General features: G+C 40.8%; 1 protein-coding gene across 3 annotated transcripts in view; it reads left to right on the top strand.

Annotated features, from left to right (window-relative positions):
* Positions 1–9477: 9477 nt before the first annotated feature.
* Positions 9478–20885, top strand: part of myt1lb (myelin transcription factor 1-like, b) — a 131676-nt gene continuing 120268 nt past the window's right edge. For 2 of the 3 annotated variants that reach the window (XM_058091313.1, XM_058091311.1), the window contains exon 1: positions 9478–9976. The gene's annotated coding sequence lies outside the window, so the exon portion shown is untranslated. The remainder of the gene's footprint in view (positions 9977–20885) is intronic. The other variant, XM_058091312.1, reaches the window with a different exon arrangement.

Here is a 20885-nt window from a genome sequence, read left to right as displayed (position 1 = left end):
ACATACCTTTCTTTTCCCTGTCCCACTGCCTATCCTGTTGTTTTAACTCTCATCCACGCTTGCTTCATCCCTCTCATCATTTTTCACCATCTCAGTGACTCACACTTCAGGCTTCGCTACAGAAGAGCGTGTCCTCTCCTGCCTCCTTCTGTCCTCCCACTTGCTCATCCCCAATTTCCATCCCTCTCCTGCCCCTCACTCATTTTTATTACTGTCACAGGAGCCTTTCTCTCACTCTCTAGCTGCATCTTCCGCTCCGTCTGTGTGTTTATGAGCAGTGCTATATTGAGAGCGTCTGGCAGGCAGACACAGAGGAGGGAGAGGGGGCGAGACTGCACAGTGAGGCAAGAGAGAGAGGAAGAGAGGAAGAGTGATGGAGGAACAATGACCGACAAGCTAGACAAAGATAGAGAGAAGGTGACATGATACCACACCTATTAAACAGCGATATGAATGAAATTGATCTAAAAAATTTGGCATATTACAGGACAATTATATTGATAATAATATAATATTACATTGAATAAATAGTAAGATATAAAATATTACTTCTCCAGGTACTCCGGTTTCCTCCCACATTCCAAAAACATGCTAGGTTAATTGGCAACTCCAAATTGTCCATAGGTATGAATGTGAGTGTGAATGGTTGTTTGTCTATATGTGTCCTGTGATTGGCTGGCGACCAGTCCAGGGTGTACCCCGCCTCTCGCCCCCCAAAAATTTGAAAATGAATGAATGAATGAATGAATAAAATATTACCGTAAATACATTTGGCATTGGTAGTTAGAGTTCAGCAGTGAAACTGATGTAGAGGAAAAAAGTGTTACTTGCTGGATCTGGACACTAGATTCTAAAGCGCCACCTGAGGGCACGAGGACACACTGCGGCAGGGTGAGAAGCATACTCTGATGCTGCATGCTCTCCACGGGCACTACTTACAAATGGATAGACTTGTCAGCAGAGAGTCTGGTATTGGTGATGTGTTGGATGCTTTTCAGAACCCTTGGCAGTGCCTTGCAATTATTGGAAACTTTGCCCAGTTTTTTTTTTTTGTATGCCTTAGGAATACACCACCTACCTGCTTGCCTTGTAGTACTGCACGCAGGTTGAGGGCGTCTGGTGGAGATTTGGACATGATGGATGAATCAAGGTTTCAACCAAAACTATAAATATATACAAGGGGCCGTGTAATGTCATGTTGTAACATTAGGTGATGGTCGTGGATGAATGGCACACCAATGGGCCTTGGGCTCTCATCACATATACGTATATGCATTCAAAGTGCCATTAATAATATATATGGTTTTAATAATAATAATGATGGGTGGCACGGCGGTCGAGTGGTTAGCGCGCAGACCAGGGTTCAATTCCACCCTCGGTCATCTCTGTGTGGAGTTTGCATGTTCTCCCCGTGCATGTGTGGGTTTTCTCCGGGTACTCCGTTTTCCTCCCACATTCCAAAAACATGCTAGGTTAATTGGTGACTCCTAATTGTCCATAGGTGTGAATGTGAGTGTGAATGGTTGTTTGTCTATATGTGCCCTGTGATTGGCTGGCGACCAGTCCAGGGTATATGTGTATATATGTATATGTATATATATATATATATATATTAAAACCAATCACCCAGCCTTAGATTAGATTTGATATAACGTTTCTCAAGGTACCCATTATTCATTCACGCCTCACTCACACACCGGTGGTGGTGATCGCATGGTGGTTATCCACATCTGCATCTGCATCCACAGCTGCCTGGTGATGGACTGATGGGAATATGGCTGCCAATTTGCACCTATGGCGTCTCCGACCACCGCCAAACATTCATTCATATTCATACACCAGTATGGGCAGCACTAAAGGCAAGTTGGGTGAAGTGCCTTGCCCAGTGGCACAATGTATTTGTCCTCTTTGAGTGCAATTAGTGAAGTACGTTATAGGGACTTTGTCAAATACAGTAAAATAGAGTACAACTCATTCACGTGCCACAGGTACATTTACACATCATTCAATCTGGCAACCCGCATTTTCCAACCCCATTCACCAAAATGGCATAACCTCTACCTCCCAAAGAGTCTGACAGAGCCAACTCAACTTTCATTGTGGCATCACCCCACTTGCCCTGTCCCATCACGGGAAGGTTTGATTCACAGGACTGACAACCTTATTATGCGGCACACTTATTATTGATATTATGCCGCAGAGGCACGGTTGCCATAGTCACAGAGCGAGAGACATTTAATTTTCTCTCCTCCATCATCATTATCTATGGGGCCATCTGTTGTGGAAAATGAATTCAGCCTCATTTGCATGACTGATAAGCAGATTCTTTATCTGTCCCACAGAAGGTCATATGCCATGGATTTGGGGGCTAAAGAGAGAGGGGGGTATGTGTGTGAAATGATGCATGCTCTTACCTATAGAAATAACGTACATAGGATCATAGGGTGTGTGTGTCTGTTGGAGCTTGGGTGTGTTCATGTGCCTGCATAATCCATGGACATGTAATGTTTATGTATGCCCTCTTGTTTATACCCATGCCATGCCTTTGTTCTGCTGAATTTGCATAATGTGTGTGCGTGTGTGTGTGTGTGTGTGTGTGTGTGTGTGTGTGTGGGCACCCACTTTTATGACTGCACGCAGGAATTTTTAATATGAATGCATAGATTTCCACAACACTGTGCACTTCTGTGTTGATCATTTATTTACACAAAAATGATATTTTGTCAGAAAGATACTAAAATATTAATACAGTAGAGAAATATACTGTATTGGATATAAATCCTCACTACAAATGTCACACCTGACATATAACCTTTCACAACTTGTAGGGGAAAAAACAAATACCAATTCACATTACTTCACTTGTGCGTTCTTTGTTTAGCCCACGCAGTCAATGTAAGTCACTCCTATTTTAAGTTACCAGAGGCTACTTGGTAACTTTGTTTGACATTTCGGAGTTGGCAGACACTGTGGAGTGAGTCTGTAATTGCATATTTTTACTGTGTCTCGGTCAGGATATTACAGAAACGGAGGTCATTAGTCCCCGTAAACTTCTACCAGCTATATGAATTACGCAGCTAGAACACCTACTGACAAGAGTATGTATTATTATGGTCAAAGAACATCTAATAGTAAAAGAAAAAAAAACAAACGATAATATTACTGTAGGATAAGCAGTATAGAAAATAGATAGTACTGTAATGTAATGTCACACGGTCAACCATGCTGATGACTGCAGCCATTAAGCACTATTTCTGTACGGAGAGGCGTATTTAGTCATTTGGAGGCCGAAGGCAAACCCAGTCATTGGAGCCCGTCGCATCCTTGTACTGCACTGAATTTTTTATTTTATTGTATTCAAATTTTGTCAGAGTATGTAATTTAGGCCATTTATTTTTTCCAGCTTTTGAAATGTTAGTTGCAGCTTCCAGTCCATAACCATGTTTATATAAAACCCAAGAACAACTTTGAATATTGTTTATAGACATAGACTTTCTTTGTTGTCATTGCACAATAACACAGCAGTGAAATTGCCAACGAAATGTTGTTGCCTGGCTCCCGTGTAATAATAAATAATAATGTGGAGAATAAATAGATTACATCAAATATGAACAACAATGTACAGCGTAAACAGTAATTTGTACAAATAATTTAAATAATTTAGAATATCATCATAACACGTATGAAAATGATCATGTTTCCTGAGCTAAGTCTAACGCTTTTATTGCAATTGATAAAATCTAGGGCTGGAACAAATGATTATGTTAATAATCAATTAATTGGCTTATTATGTTTTTGTGTTGATTGGTGAGTTGTATTTAAAAAAAAAAAAAAAATCACGTTTAATTTCTGCCTCTTAGCTGCAATTCCTTTTAAGAATGCATGAATGGACTTTTTCTCTCATGATCATGGCAAAGAGGGCGAGGAAGAGTAATTTCGGTGTTGAAATTGAAGTAGAGAAGGACAAACAATCAACTGACAAACATCACAAACACTTTACAGCAAATCAACAAACTGCTACATCATGTACATAAGAAATAAAGAAATTAACTTTAGGGGCAGGCTTTGGGTTTGGTATCGGCTGGTCAGCTCTGTGGTCAAGTTGTGAAGCACGTAGCGAGATGATGTGGTCTGTGCTGTATAGGCACAGCCATAACTGTCTGTTATTAATATGTTACCATGTGCACACATGTCTGATTTCCTCGTCTTTCATTTCTAAGCAGGAAGCTGGAGCTTTCACTTACTGCTTTCTTGGTGCATTTGCTCTGTAGAACAATGGCATGAACGGAGTGAGCCCTTTTTTTCAGTCATGTTTGTCTCGGTGGGTGGAGGTGGCGCTGGTAGCATACATAAGAGTGCAGATGAGTGTAATGTCGTAGACATATATTGTCAAATACAATATTAAAAAATATTAAAATAAAAAAATACAATTTTCATTATAGCTTTTTCCAGGCAATGTTAATCTCATTTTGCAGACCCAATTATCGTGTATTGATTTAAATGATGATGTCTTATGTAGTGTGAATGGTTGTTTGTCTATGTGCCCTGTGATTGGCTGGAGACCAGTCCAGGGTGTACCCCGCCTCTCGCCCGAAGACAGCTGGGATAGGCTCCAGCACCCCCGCGACCCTCGTGAGGTAAAGCGGTAGAAAATGAATGAATGAATGAATGTCTTATGTATTGTGTGAAATATCAACATCTTGTTTTTTTGTAAAATTTTTTTGTGAAATCTGAGTAACACATCCAATGTGACACAGTTCTTACTTTATACATCAAAGAAACTAATAAAATATTATAAATAAAAATGATTTAACTATTTTTTTTTTAATTTTGGGGCTTTTGGACTTTAAAAATGTATTTCAAAAAATAGGGTCAGGTCAGTGCGATAATCCCTTGAAGATTGTGTGTGTGTGTGTGTGTGTGTGTGTGTGCGTGTGAGTGAATTCCCAAAGGGTCTGCGTGTGGGTGTGTGCGCTGTTGTTTCAAAGCCTCTCTGTGTAACACTCACACATATTAAAGCAAACCATAATGTAAGGTTAAAGCTTGTTCTTCCTCCTTGCTCTTCCTTCCATTGCACCAGCAATGCAGCCTTTCCTCCCTTAAGGTATCACTCTTCCTCAGCCTTCCTCCCTTTTCTCATACCCGTTCGTCTCCCTCAGTCCTACTGAACAGCAAGCCTTCACCTTCTCCCACGCTATCATCTCGAGTCCCACATTGCACTTTCTCTTCCTCCTTTCCCTCCCTGGCTCTTTCCTGCAAATTGTTTTTTACTCTGCAACCACAACACCTCTAACTTCAACAATATCAGTCTTCCAGGCTGTCCCTCCCTATCACAGCTTGTCTTGCATTATCTACTGTATATACACTGTTTTGCTGGGTTTGTATAAGTCTTTAAGCAAGTTCAGCAAATTTCCATAAAAAAATCATGATTTAATGCTTTTCTAGGATATTTACATATGTATAAAATATATATTCCAAACAATAACAAAATATATTAAAACCAAAATATATCAATCATGACTTGGTGATTGTAAATTTATGGAAAATAACCCACGGAAGACATTCCTCTGGAAGAGCAAAAGCGCTCATTTGTTGGATTCCACAGTGTCTTAATGAGTCTTCTCATTAGTGATTTCTATTGGTCTTTGTCCGTCTGTTTCACCATGATGATGAAGTTCAGCAGCAGGAGCTGTCCATCAGCACTTACTAACCTTTCTTTTCTGGTCCCATGTGTTTCAAATGACTAACTATTGTCATACTGATAAGCACTATTTATACTCACTTGATTTGAACTAGGACGGCATGGCGGTCTAGTGGTTAGCGCGCAGACACAGCTAGGAGACCAGGGTTCAATTCCACCCTCGGCTATCTCTCTGTGAAGTTTGCATGTTCCCCACGTGCATGCGTGGGTTTTCTCCGGGTACTCCGGTTTCCTCCCACATTCCAAAAACATGCTAGGTTAATTGGCGACTCCAAATTGTCCATAGGTATGAATGTGAGTGTGAATGGTTGTTTGTCTATATGTGCCCTGTGATTGGCTGGCAACCAGTCCAGGGTGTACCCTTTTTTCCCTCATGAGGAAAAAGCGGTAGAAAATGAATGAATGAATTATGAACTACTCAAATGAACTACTCGGAACAACCGGGACACTCCAGTCATGAACTTCATGAGAATTTAAGAAGGATTTACAATTTAGATTCTATTTACATTGGAGTCATGCCATGTATAAATGTGAGGATACAAACTGTTAAAGGTAGAAAATGAATTTATACAATGTAGATCACGTGGCATTGTCATTATGTTGGGAAATCAGAGCAATAAAAAGCAGCAGAGAGTGTCATTGACGCCATCATTATAAGCTTACTGGTAGATCCGCTTCCTGAGTGATCAAAGGCAGCTCCCACATAGTAAGATGCGGCCTAAATCTGTTCACCAACCATCTGTTTAGTATCCATAAGTGCTATGCCGATAAGTGCTCTTTTGGTCAAAATACAACTCCTGGTCTATGCCCTGAAGAGACCCAACTGACCCACTTCCTGTGTGTTCTGCTGACTTTTTTTGAACATCCACCAAACTTCATGATGACCTGTGAAACGAGTGTCAGGGGCAAATTATGGGCCTGTTTAAGATTCATTAATTCATTTTCTACCGCTTTTTCCTCACAAGGGTCACCAGCCAATCACAGGGCACATATAGACAAACAACCATTCACACTCACATTCATACCTATGGACAATTTGGAGTCGCCAATTAACCTAGCATGTTTTTGGAATGTGGGAGGAAACCGGAGTACCCGGAGAAAACCCACGCATGCACAGGGAGAACATGCAAACTCCACACAGAGATGGCCGAGGGTGGAATTGAACCCTGGTCTCCTAGCTGTGAGGTCTGCGCCCTGTTTAAGATAAACATGTTAATTTTAAATGAAGCCCTATCTTATAGCGACTGAGCACTTTCATCTTCATTTTTTGCACTTTTGATGCATATTTTGATATCATGCGATTGTATGTGTCAATAGTACCCAACAAAACCTGCACAATGTACTACAGTTTATAATAATGCAATTATTTATTTGTCTTTGCTTAATTCAAAGAGCTTGTTTATTGGTTTAGGAATGAATTAATTGTGCTGAATTGGCATTAACATAGCTATATAAGAAGTGGAAATGACTAATATCGGATGCCCAGAAGGCGTCTGTGTCCCAACCCACCAGAGTAGTTATCACGTCTTCCTCAACAGCCTGGCAGCATTGTTGCAAATAGCTGTGTTTGTTTTTGTTCTGTTCGAAAATACTGTGGCATGCCATTTGATTGGTTTTCTGTCATGGGGGAAGATCAAAACAGTATGCCTAATATACATGTATACAGCAAAATATAGACTCACAATGTTGAATGTTATTCTGAATACTTATGTGTAAACATGAATTTATTTGAATATCTTATCTTAAAAGGATGAAACTATAGGAGTTTTTTCCGATAAACAGGCAGCTGCTGCAAAGTCTCCTCTTCCAGCGTCGGAAAATGAATGATTTAATTCATTATGACAATAACTCGGGGATGGTACTACAGTTATATACAGTACGTGTATGTGGATCATTGTGGAAATCATTACATACAGTAATGGTTTCGATATATATGCGGTTGTCGACATAACCCAAAGAGAAACTAACCATTGCCGTTATTGTTTTTCTCCATTTGTGCGTATTTGTATTTATATTTTATTTCAATATGTGCCGGGCCTCCTTGGGGGGGAGGGGCTTCATTTCAATGCAGACCTGCCAACATGTACAAATATATAGTACTCATCATGCAATTTGATTCTGGAATATGCTTTTAAAAAATGACAAAAAAATTATGCTGAGCAGTGATGATGAAGTTTAACGCTTCTGCAACACATGCCGACATCAGCGTTGCCAGATGGGAAATAACGAATTATCATACCGCAATCTTAAAATGATGGTATTCTGAGGAAAATTATCATCCATGCTTGATTTGACAATGCTCATGGACCATCTGCTACAGTAAAACATAGACACAAGACCGTGTTTAGTATAGCTTATAAAACACCCCCGCCTGGCAGTCAAGAGACACGTGACACAATGTACAATATCAGGCGCAGTGTGGGATGTATCCTATTTTTGTTTACTAATAGTCCTGCACTGAAATGACAAATGTATTGCATTATTTAATAATTATTTAGGGGTTTTTTGGAATGATAGATTTTACATCGTACGGAGGGTGAAATGATCGTACAATACGTACACCTATGTCAACAATTTAAGCCGGCACTTTAAGAAGATCATGGTACATAACATTTTTCTAGAAGCAGTAATTCCCATAAAACTATTTTCACAAGGTAGATACTGGAAATAGAAACAATCTGTTCCAGATTCAAAATGACACCATTGTAAAAAAAAAAAAGTGTATAAACTGTATTTTTAATTAACATTTTGATGATTTGTCTTGAGCGGCATGGTTGTCTCTCAGCCTGAAGGTTGCTAGCTCGATCCTCCATCCTCCTGTGACCATGTTGAAGCATCCTTGGGTAACATACGGACCCCCAGTTGGTCCTGATGCTGCGTAATCAGTAGGTACATTTACGTACATTTTACTGTACATCTTAAAGTAGGACGTCATAGTACTGAAAATTTGAATGTGAATTAACTGTACTTTTGTGTTAGCTATAGGTTAGCCTTTTCCAAAAGGAATTGTTAGCCAGTCAACTGTTAAAGTAGGAATATATCATATTCAAATCCAAATGTAGCCATACCAGGACAATAACACCATAACTATAGAGTCAAATCCGAATTAAATACCCAAGCCCACCCCCCATCAGTTCTTGTGTGCCGCTCTATCCCTCCCTTCATCCCTCCATCTCCTCCTAGGGCCCATGGGAAGTAGAGACTCTGGGAGCAGACAGTCTGCAGCCCTAAATATATGTATAAGAGGCAGAAGGGGAAGGGAGAGCACATTAGCAGGCAGAGGAGCAAGAGAGCGAATGGAAGGAAGGAAGGAAGGAAGGAAGGAGGGAGGGAACATATTGAGTGTTGGAGGACATACATGCACATTGCAGAGTGTACAGAGAGAAGCAGATACTCCGAGAGGGAAGGGGAAGCAAAGCAGTTCAGCTTGAGAAAGGAGAGAGAGCATCTGGGGTTTCTTCTCCCATCACGCCTCCTCCTCAGAGCAAACACATGCTCACACACACTCCGACTCTCTCTCCCTGACACACACATATACATACACCCCCCCAACACACACACACATACACACACACAACGCCAGAATTGCTTTAGGGTATACCAGTCGGCTTTGGCAGTCCTTCCCTTTGTTGTTTCAGCTATTGGTTAGTCTCGGCGGCAGCGTGGCGTGCGCCTCTATCGTTGGGGAGGGTGTTTGTGTTTGTGGAGTCTACCAGGCAGTGTATGAAGGATGCAACTAACAGGAGCCGGGTAAGTCCACTCCCTCCTTCCTTCCTTCCTTTTCCCTGCCTTTCTTCATGCTTGCATCTCTCCATTGGCTACACGCAGCTCTCATCTCTCAGTACGCTCTCTCGCTTCCTCAGCCTCTTTCTCGGTCTGCTTGACACCGTCTCCTCCCAACTGCGCTCTCTCCATCCCTGCTTCCTCTACTCTCTCACTTTCTCACTTGCTCTCCCCGGCTCCCTCTCTCCCAGGCTTTGCCTCATTGGTGTGTCCTGATTCCCTTTTTCCATTAGGCTCCAGGCCCATTGGTCGCCCGCCTTCCAACCATTATCTCCACTCCTCCACCACTCTGTCATTCTGTCTCCTTCCACTTTGGCTTCTTCTCACATTCTTCTCACATTCAAGTCGTAAAAAAAGATGATTTGCATGCAGCGCGAGAGCAGAAGTTTGCAGCGAGCACAGTAAATGAATTGGGGGAGAAGTAAAGGGAAGACTGTCAGGAAGGAGAGGAAGTGCATTTTGGAGAAAAGTTTAAAGAGAAGACCGCAGTTGGTAGGTAACTTCTACTCTTTTATGCTGTCTGTTCTTCTGGATGAATGATGTGACGACTATGTAGGTGAATAAACAGAGATATTTATTGTGTATTGCTAAAAGTAACACATGGCTAGTTAGTTAGTTGTGTTATTAGTTCCAGTGTTGTCAGTCAGTTTCTTCAGAGGCACGTTGACAATCACAATGAATAATATGGATTTAGAAGTTACTTTGTTCTCAAAGTTTTGTCTTTTGTACTGAGGTTGAATGGACGCAGATGTAATGCATGCAAAGGTTTTTCTTTTCTGCAGAATATGTATGTTTTTATTGGTCAAATCTGAGAGTGTGAAAGAGCATTGTTTAGTAGCATGCAAGGAGCTGTGAGTACCAGCGAATGATTAAAAGTATATAGGAATATAGAAATATGTCTGTAAACAAAGAGAAAAGCAATGCAATGCTTTCCCCACACATGCTACCATGTTTTGCGCTTTGTGTTCCACGGAAAAGGACAATGCAGATGTTGTTGTGTGACTGTTGTGCTCCTGAGGGAGGTGTATACTGTATACACACACGGCAGAAGGCTGATGCGCTGCAACATGTTATATTCTGCAAAGATAAACAAAGTGTGCTGCTTGTGTTTTACATAAACTATATTGCTTATGTATTACAATAATAGAGGATTGTTTGTGTGCTCTTTTAATGTTGAGTAGAGTTTATGACGAGTTAGCGTAGGCATACTTGATTCATTTTACCTTTAACGTTGTTAAAAAAAAACTAATGGTATTGTTTGATTTAGTCCAGGTTCTTTCCACTCAGCACAGTCACCATGTGGGGACAGCTGACTCGATGTGTTCTTTAGGGTTTTGCACCTCTGGGTAATGTCTTACTTCTCAAGGAGGATAGCCGATGTGTATTTGTGTAGCGCCTCCACAGGGCCTGCTATGCTTTGCTGAGCAAACGGCAGACAGGAAGACAGGCCAATGTGATTAAATTAGAGAGGGAAATCACGCTACCCTCCTTGTACTGAGAGCAACATTACAGCGGGAACCCTCCACCCCTCCCCACCCCAAGCATCTCTCATCTCTTTCCTTCTCTCCATGTACCCTCAACTCTCCCAGGCCACTCACTATCACAGCTGTCTGGTTAGAGCTGGAGGGAACAACAAATGTCCTGATGCACTGCAATATGCTGTCCTTGACTCTCCACGTTAGGCGTTGATATTCTGCATTAATATTTTCATACAAATATTTGACATGGATAGAAACTGGGAAAACGGATAATGTATTTGGATGAGTGACGGTGTTCACTCCCGTCTTGTGTGGCAGAAAAAGTGGTTCCCGTCTTCCACTGCAGACTAATGAATGGGCTGCAAAAAGCCTCTTGGGGATACCCTGCATGCCACCGGCAGCAGGTGGTGGCCTTTGCTGGTTCTTCTTTGCTGGATGTTACATGCATGTATTAGCTTTCCTACATGATGGATACATTTCCTGCATAAAGATACCACTATTACTCATTTACATATTATCCCATATCGGTGCCAAATAAGTACTTTTGAAAACGTTTTAATGCTTAAGTAGTGTCCGAATTGGTACTTCCTTATATTTTTAGATTTACTAGTAATTTAAACAAATAAGTATAGTAAATTCATAGTAAATTCACAGTATCAATACAGCAAAAAAGGCAAGATTTTACAGTCACACATTCCATACTTACTTCATTTGGCTCGTTAATTGAGCACAATGAAGTTACACAATGTTAGTTGCGCAATATCACCTTAAAGCACTTGTTGCAGGTGGCTGAGTCCTCATCTTTTGAGGTGAACCAAACTTTCAAGTGTTTACCGAGATGGTCGCCAATATGTACTTTTTCAGTGTGATTACGATCATTCTTGTTGGGTTTTATACTATCCCCCCCCCCCCCCCCCCCACTGTATGACCATGTAAGCTGCTTGTTGTTGACAAGCTCTTCTATTTACCATTGTTATTGTGTCTTTTTTGGACATTCTTCTTCTTCTAATTGGCTAACATAGCGCTACTGCACAAACCACACAAATATAACCATAAATATTATTTATCAGGTTCAATTCCACCTTCGGCCATCTCTGTGTGGAGTTTGCATGTTCTCCCTGTGCATGCGTGAGTTTTCTCCGGTTTCTTCCCACATTCCAAAAACATGCTAGGTTAATTGGTGACTCCGAATTTATTCTAAATTATTTAATTATTTGTACAAATTACTGTTTATGCTGTACATTGTTCATATTTGATGTCATCTATTTATTCTCCACATTATTATTCATTATTTATTATTACACAGGAGCCAGGCCACAACATTTGTTGGTAATTTCACTGCTGTGTTATTGTGCAATGACAATAAAGAAAGTCTAAGTCTAAATTGTCCATAGGTATGAATGTGAGTGTGAATGGTTGTTTGTCTATATGTGCCCTGTGATTGGCTGGCGACCAGTCCAGGGTGTACCCCGCCTCTTGTCCAAAGACAGCTGGGATAGGCTCCAGCACCCCCGCGACCCTCGTGAGGATAAGCGGTAGAAAATGAATGAATGAATGAATGGTTGACATGTATAATGGAGACGCTCTTAAAAGAGTCTGTTTTGGTCACATGGTTTGCTCCTCCCCATCGAAACTCTTCTGCTGGGAAATTGACATCAGTAAAAGTTACTGTGGTAGTTATTAGACTGGATTCAGCTCCAGAATCCTCCCCATTTCTTTTCAGTTGACATTGTTCACTTGCAACTAAGTTAAACGCATATAAGCACATTCCACTTTTGAGCACCTAAATAAGCCACATAGGCCTATTAATGCATTTTAAATAGGGACTCACCACAAATGAATGATCCTGGAAGATAAATAATAGGACGAATGGAATCACAATCACTGTATATTAATAGCCTTTAGCCTGGTTCCATCTCCATGTCCCTCTAAAGCAGGTAGTGGTGGTACGCTGCGCCAATGTCCTCAGGCCACTGGGTTGTCCCGGCTAGTGAGTGGTGAAGGTATTTCTCCAAGCCGTGCCTGGGTATTCCACATTGCTTGCCTGATGTAATTCCAGTAAGGATGATCATTTATTAAGTTGTGTTCACCTCACTGCAATTTTTGATGCTGAATTTAAAGAATGTTGACGTTTGCCAGATTGGAATGGCTTCCACTCATGGCTGTTACTCACAGTAACATGTATGGCAGTGGTGCATGGCTAGTCCACGTGTGTGTGGCGTGGGACATGGAGCGTGGCTTACATGCTCAAAGACGAAAGGGGGCGGAATATGGCGTTTGCAGCATATTCAAAAGTTAGCGCCGCAGGATGGCTGCAAACCGTCTCTATTGAATGCATCATTTGCTCATATTTAAATATAACAAATGTAAATATACTGCGTAAATGTACCTATAGTCGTGTCCAGTGAGTGTATATGTCTGTTGCTGGTTGCTACGTAAACACACATCCCTGTGAACCTCCGAGAAGACACCTGGGGAATCGGCTTGCTCTTCCAATCTTCTCAATGACGTGGTCGGGCAAGGGCAGAGTGAGGATTGATCCATTTGAGCAGACACAATGTCAATACTGATGTCTGCTCAGTGTGAGATGTTCCTGCGCTTGTGTCCTTCACACAAATCTCACCGCAATGCTTGATGTATAGCAGCTATTAATTTTTTGCCACATTCACCAATTAATTTAGCTTTTTAAAATATTTATACTGTTATGCACTCGCCCTGCAGTAGCTACAATGTTCTCCTTTTAAATGAGCTGGAAAACCTAGCTATATTTATAATTGATTACATCAATACATTACATTTTGTAGCTTCTTATGTCAAAGAGCCAAAATAGTTGTGTTTTCATGGCTGCTGCTCCGTAAAGTGTGGTATAGGCTGTGAAGAACCAGTTATATTTGATGAACAAAAGCCCAAATCCAGTAATAAATCACTTATAGTATTAATAGTATTGCAAGATAGAAAATCCTTTATTTCTCAATGAATAATGTGTGCATTTTTTCAGGAGATCTAAAGGTACACCTTTTTTTCTGTTTTATTGTGTATTGTTTGGCATTGGAGGTCTGTGCTTTCCTCTTATATTAGTTCATAGCATGAAATCACATCCAGAAAGATCAGGCATGCACATCTTGGATCATAGCCGCGTTGTTTGTTGTAGGCCAAAAAGTAACAAGACACTTTGCATCCGACATCGGTGGTCAGATGTGAATTCTTATGTGGGTATCCCTCCAGAGATAGCATGGGAGTCCACCTCCACACACACACACACACACACACACACACAGAGTTCCGTGACTCTCCTCGGGGAAAACATGATCTATCTCCTGGCGGGCAGGCCAATTAAAATCCAATCAGGCTGCATGAAGTGCGCTGGTAATGGGAAAGCCACGGTGGTGGAAGTGGGTCTGATAAATGGACACTTTCACCTTGTGGCATAACAGCCTCCCACCAGCATCCATCACCCTCAGGGACAAGGCTCTCAGCCACTGGGAGATGTACCCTCACTCGTCACAATATTAGGTACACCTGCACAATGTGTGTGAGTGCAAACTTTGAATTTAAAAAGTTGAGCGTTAGGTTTTTGCAATTGGCAGCACGGTTGATATAAGGCTGGCCTATATGGGCCAAAACTCATATCCCAATATATTTAGGTTGAATATCTATATATAATATATAAATCCCAATATTTTTTCCACAATATGAGTTCAAAATTCAAAGCAAAATATGCATGTAAAGTTTTATTAAAAGAAAAATACAACTGGTATAGAAAAATGGCAGCTAAAATAAAAGTCTATTCTCTTTTTTTAAATAAATACATAACAAGTTTTAATGTTCAATCATGCTACACTCACTGTAATCTTTTTGCAGCCGTTAGCGCTTCCATCTCACATTCGGTAAAGGTGGTTTACACAGCAACCTTTTATACCGTCTTTTTCGCTGTTCACTCCTGTTATGCAGCCTCTCTTCCTCCGTATCTCCGCAGGAATCTCTGATCGGTCTGCGTAGCGAAGGGTTACTCAAAGCTAACAGTTTCTCCGGAGTGTAAACAATGGAGCGATAGGCAAGCTACAAATGTAACAAGATGAATATCCATAGCCACACACTTGCTTAAGGGGTTGGTATGAGCAGGAACGATATTTTGTGTGTGCGTGTGTGTGTGTGTGTGTGTGTGTGTGTGTGTGTGTGTGTGTGTGTGTGTGTGTGTGTGTGTAACGTATCCCTACCCCATTTTGCTGATTGTCAACACACAAGGCACCACACATTTTGACCAATCGCATGTGACTTTAATACAAAAACAGATGAGGAATAAAAAAATTGCATGGTTCACCTCAAAGAACCGAATTTATTGTTCACTTCAAAGAGCCAAACGACCCATCACTACTTTTTAGCGTTTACATCCTGGTGGTAATGCATCCATCTGTAGGTATGTGTATGGTTTTTGTTTACCCAAAATTTGCATGGTTCACCTCAAAGAACCGTATTTATTGTTCACTTCAACGAGCCAAACGACCCGTCACTACTTTTTAGCGTTTAAATCCTGGTGGTAATGCCTCCATCTGTAGATATGTGTATGGTTTTTGTTTGCCCAAAATTTGCATTGTTCACTTCAAAGAGCCAAACGACCCATCACTACTTTTTAGCGTTTAAATCCTGGTGGTAATGCCTCCATCTGTAGATATTTGTATGGTTTTTGTTTGCCCAAAATTTGCATGGTTCACCTCAAAGAACCGTATTTATTGTTCACTTCAAAGAGCCAAACGACCCATCACTACTTTTTAGCATTTAAATCCTGGTGGTAATGCCTCCATCTGTAGATATGTGTATGGTTTTTGTTTGCCCAACATTTTAGGGGAAAAACTTTTTTTGCATGACGGACATAAACACAAATCAAACACCTCTTTGACACCATAATGTTTCCTTTTAAAACAAACATGCAAAAAGCATGTGGTGTCCTTCATGTGTCTGATCGCATTATGGTGGAGATGTATGTACCTGATGTTGTAGCCAATTACTTTGCCCTTGAATTCAAACCCTCTGCAGATGATTATTAGCTGAATATCTGACCTGTGTTTTTTGTTGGTTTTTTTTTTTGGTACAGTAATGCTCCGAGTGGTTTCATTTACATGATTTAGATCCAAAATGTCTACTAAATAGTAGAGTGGAAACACTGTTTTTGTGTCATTGCCCCTGGTGCCAATGTAAGGCAGTTGAAAAGAAAACTATTAAAGAGTGTGTGAGGGGATTTGTTCCATTTCAGAAGCTGCTGTGACCTACTTCACACAGCCAGGCAGCTGTAAATAAGGATTTTCATAACCTGGTTTGGCCTTTTCCCATTGGAGACACAAAGGCGTCTTGAAGATTGTTGTAAAATGCACCCGCGTAGCTGTTTTGAGTGGCGCCATGGTATCATCAAAGCACTGACCTTGAGACTGCTTGAGTTGCTGTCATTTACTTTTGATTTACTATGACCAAAAGGTTGGCGATTCAAATGATGATTTAAAAAAAAATGGTGGTCATTTCATTCTTTGTTGAACCCTGCAAAAGCCTGTTTGGTAATGCACTGTTTTCCACTGTCCTCCTTTCAATTCATTGAATTTGAGAGGGGGGAAAAAAACACGAATTATGCTAGCAAGCTGAGTGGACCAGATTGGACCAGAAAAACAAAACATGTATGACGTAGAAAGGGAATCCAAAATAGGCGTTTGTCTCTTTGGGTTAAAATGATGTCAAGCACAGCGGCGAGAAAGGAAATAAAAAGCGGGGAAAAAGAAAAATAAATCTGATGATCGATGATCAACAGACAAGCATCCATTATGCAGAAAGAGAATCGGAGCGGTCAAGATCACCTCTGTAAATCAGATTTGTCACTCCTAATCTTTATTATCCGTCACATGTCGGCAATATTACACTGATCTGATCTGATGATGGCATACTACATTGGTCAGCACCGATGCCCGGTCTACATGAGCCAGGAGGTCAGATGGTAGTTATGTCTGGATTGATACTGAAATATGGCTGCCTCCAATACCAAATGTTTATGCTCTAAAATTCCCTAGGGGAGCTGAGTGAAAGTGACAGCAGGGGTTGAGGGTTGAGGTTCAGCTTGGCAGGGGTTACTACAGCAACATTAGCCCTTGTTTGAAAAGGTTAACATTTTTTTGGGGGGGGGGGATTATTGTGCCTGTTGTGCGATAAATCAAATGAGTGTCTCACCTGGCATAACAGTAACATTAGTGACACCTAGTGATCAGTGTAGAACACTACATTAGTTTCAATACATTTTTTTGAATGCCTTATATTTCTGTTTTAGTTAATTTTGCCATTTTTCTGCTTAAGTATGCATATGTTTGGACTAATAATAGGTTGTATTAAACCCTGGAATATATTTCTGAAAAATATGTGCTTCAGTGAAGCCACGAAGTAGCGAGAGATGACTGTACACTGCGTTTAGTATGGAACAGGGTCATTTACAAATCCACTTTGACAACAGCAATATATACTATCACCATACAACTTACTCATATTGTGTTCTGTCATAGTCAGTTGCTGACAATACATCACAAAAGACACACAAAAAATGTCATATTCACAAATTATGTACAGAAAACACATGTATCTAGTATTTTACAGTATGGTATACTGTATTTGCATCAAACCTCTATGGTGTGCAATGAACTGAACCATGCCCAAGCTGACGCCGATGCATTATGAGGTTAACTTTTATCTAGAAATACAACAATAAATGACTCCAAATTGTCCATAGTTATGAATGTGAGTGTGAATGGTTGTTTGTCTATATGTGCCCTGTGAATGGCTGTACCCCGCCTCTCGCCGAAAGACAGCTGGGATAGGCTCCCGCTGGATAAGCGGTATAAAAAATAATTTAATTAATATAATAAAAAAATAAGTCTTACCTGGAATTTACCCCAGACATGCTTGCATTTTTGTTCTATTTCCTCTTTTACAACATCAAAGGGAATGTTTGTGATAAGGTCATTAAAACAACAACGCTAGTGGTGGCTGGTGAGAATTTATCACAGCACTGTATTGCCCAAGTTCATGAATGCGCTTCTACTAACACAGAATGCAGATTAATATGAACTACAGGTGTGTTACCAATGAAAAAAGAATCAGATTATTTTTACATATAATGATGTCTTTGGCATTTTCTTACATACAGGTTTGAAGAATGAGATTCCCCCAAAAATAAGCCAGTGTAGGACTTTTGGTCAAGCATGAGCCTGCAAGGGTGTGTGTGTGTGTGTTATATGTGTGTGAGTCCTATATGACAGCGTTGGGAGGAGGCAGCCAGGCAGACATGATGTGCTCTGAGCTGCAGCGTCTCTGTGAGGGTGGCCTGACCTCTGCCTTCAGCTTCGCTTCACAGGACAGCAGCAAATGAGAGGTGTCATTGCATGACAGCAGCACAGCCCCTCTTTAGGACTGACGGCTCCTCCGACACACACATGCATGCACATGCGTGGAAAATCCAATGTTATAATGAGGCGGCGTGAGTACACATGCACAAAAAAACATGCAAGTCGGCCTACAGGTTTGCCACATTTGGCGCACGTTCAGACAGAGGGATGACAAATAAACATTGACAGGCACAGTCTGTGTGACAAACGGTGATTTAAACTGAAGTTTGAACTATGAAGTTTTTTCCGAAGAATATATTAATTGCGTTACTGTTGCATCCTCAACGATCTGAAAGTTTGATTGCACTGCTATTTTTAAAGTAGCAAGAGTTACATTGTGGTGTGAATTTGACAGGATGCTGTTTTTGAAAGGGACATCATGCAGCAGCAGGTACTAACTGGCATCATCAAATATTGCTGATTGTCTTATCTCGTTTTCATCTTAAATCATACTGTAATATAGTTGTCATAACTACCGTACCCGAGGCACCTGCCCAATCTAATGAGATTGCCGTTTACAAAAGATAATATTTCTCACTTTTGATCACCGGTGTCTAAACAGTACACGCATTAATGAGATGGCAGCTTCCATGTTATCATCCGGGTTTATAACCTCTTTCTAATATGCTGCTAAACTGCTTTTCATTATTTCTTCAACATTGACAATGAAATGTGTTTTATTCTATTCCAGTCAAACGACTCCATGTTCAACCCTGCCAATCAGCAATGAAAGGTGATCTGTAATAAAAAGACTATTATTAAATGTATAATTGAAGCAAATTATATCATATTATATACTGTAGATTGTAAAAAATATTCATACAGTAAAACAATCTTCCTCTTTCTCTTTGGGCTTTTCCCTTCAGGGGTCGCTAAAGCAAATCAATCTCTTCCATCCAACCCTGTCTTCCGCATCTGTTTCCCTCACACCAACTACCCTCATGTCCTCCTTCACTACATCCATAAACCTCCTCTTTGGTCTTCCTCTACGCCTCCTACCTGGCAGATCTAAACGTAGCATCCTTCTACCAATATATTCACTATCTCTCCTCTAGACATGTCAGAACCATCTCAGTCTGGCCAGTCTGACTTTATCTCCAAAGCCTCTAACATGTAATGTTCCTCTGATGTACTCCTTCCTGATCCTATCCATCTTGGTCACTCCCAATGAGAACCTCAGCATCCTCATCTCTGCTACCTCCAGTTATGCTTCCTGTCTTTTCTTCAGTGGTACTGTCTCTAGACCAAACAACATGGTCTAGAGACAAAGACCATCACTACATACAGTAAAACAATATTCATTCATTCATTCATTCATTCATTTTCTACCGCTTTTTCCTCACAAGGGTCGAGGGGGTGCTGGAGCCTATCCCAGCTGTCTTTGGGCGAGAGGCGGGGTACACCCTGGACTGGTCGCCAGCCAATCACAGGGCACATATAGACAAACAACCATTAGTAAAACAATATACAAAATAATAATACAATACATTATATTATGATTTATCATTGGCTCACATACGTATGTAGTATAATATGAGCTAATTTAGAAAATAGAGAAAAACAATAATTTTCAATGTCCTGTTTATTATTGTAGTTATTGCCAAATAATGTCACTAAAATATTCATTTAAATTATAAATTTAGAAAATAGAGGAAAACGTAATCATTTTCAATGTCCCGTTTATTATTGTAGTTATTGCCAAATAAGTATAAACACCCAACTTCTGCGTCAAAACTGAGCATTTGTGTCTATGAAGGTAAATTTTGTGTTGCATCAAGTGTCCCTAATGATGTCGCCTGCGAGTATATTCAGTGGCCACGTTGTCCGCGTACGTTAAAGTACGACAAATAGGAGAGATGACTCAAACTGGAGCAGATCCACCAGCCTCCTGGAGACCTCCTCAGACAAAAACCACTGACAAGGCACCTCTGAGCCTTCATGTTAAGTCCCTTCAAGACACCAACACTTACACACAGGCACGCACACTATTATCCTCATGTACCCTCTCCTTGCCTGTCCTCCCTTTGCTCCCTCTGTCAAGCTACTTTATCTCAGCCGGACTGTCTCCCAGATTCCTGTGCATCTCGCTTTCTCTCTCCCCCCGCCTCCTTCTGAGCCATTTTGCTTTACTGCCACCATGCATCGTGATTGCCACGCTGTTTTCTGTATAACAAGAATTTCCCATCCTGCTTGATGATGAGTTCAAATGACTGTTCCGGGGTTAGTGCAAGTTTTCCCTTCATTTTTCATCTTAGTTCAGCGGTTAATGAGGGGGATGGATCACATATTTATTGTTAGCAAGGCGGATGTAACAGTTTCTTATACCCTCCCCGATTGCACCCGCTTCCCATGCATAATGAATCAGACTCATGTGTCAGCATCAGTCTCCGCACACAGACAAGAAAGCCAAAGTGTGTGGTGTGATCTGCTGCAAAAAGTAGGAATCGGATGGAGTGAAAGAGGATTTTCATTGTAGGAATGTATTCAGGTCATTGCTAAGGTCTCATTTAA

The sequence above is a fragment of the Doryrhamphus excisus genome, chromosome 13, assembly GCF_030265055.1.
Source record: "Doryrhamphus excisus isolate RoL2022-K1 chromosome 13, RoL_Dexc_1.0, whole genome shotgun sequence".
In the NCBI taxonomy this organism is placed as follows: domain Eukaryota; kingdom Metazoa; phylum Chordata; class Actinopteri; order Syngnathiformes; family Syngnathidae; genus Doryrhamphus; species Doryrhamphus excisus.
The sequence above is the reverse complement of the archived record's forward strand: the minus strand, read 5'-3'. Positions and strand labels throughout refer to the sequence as shown.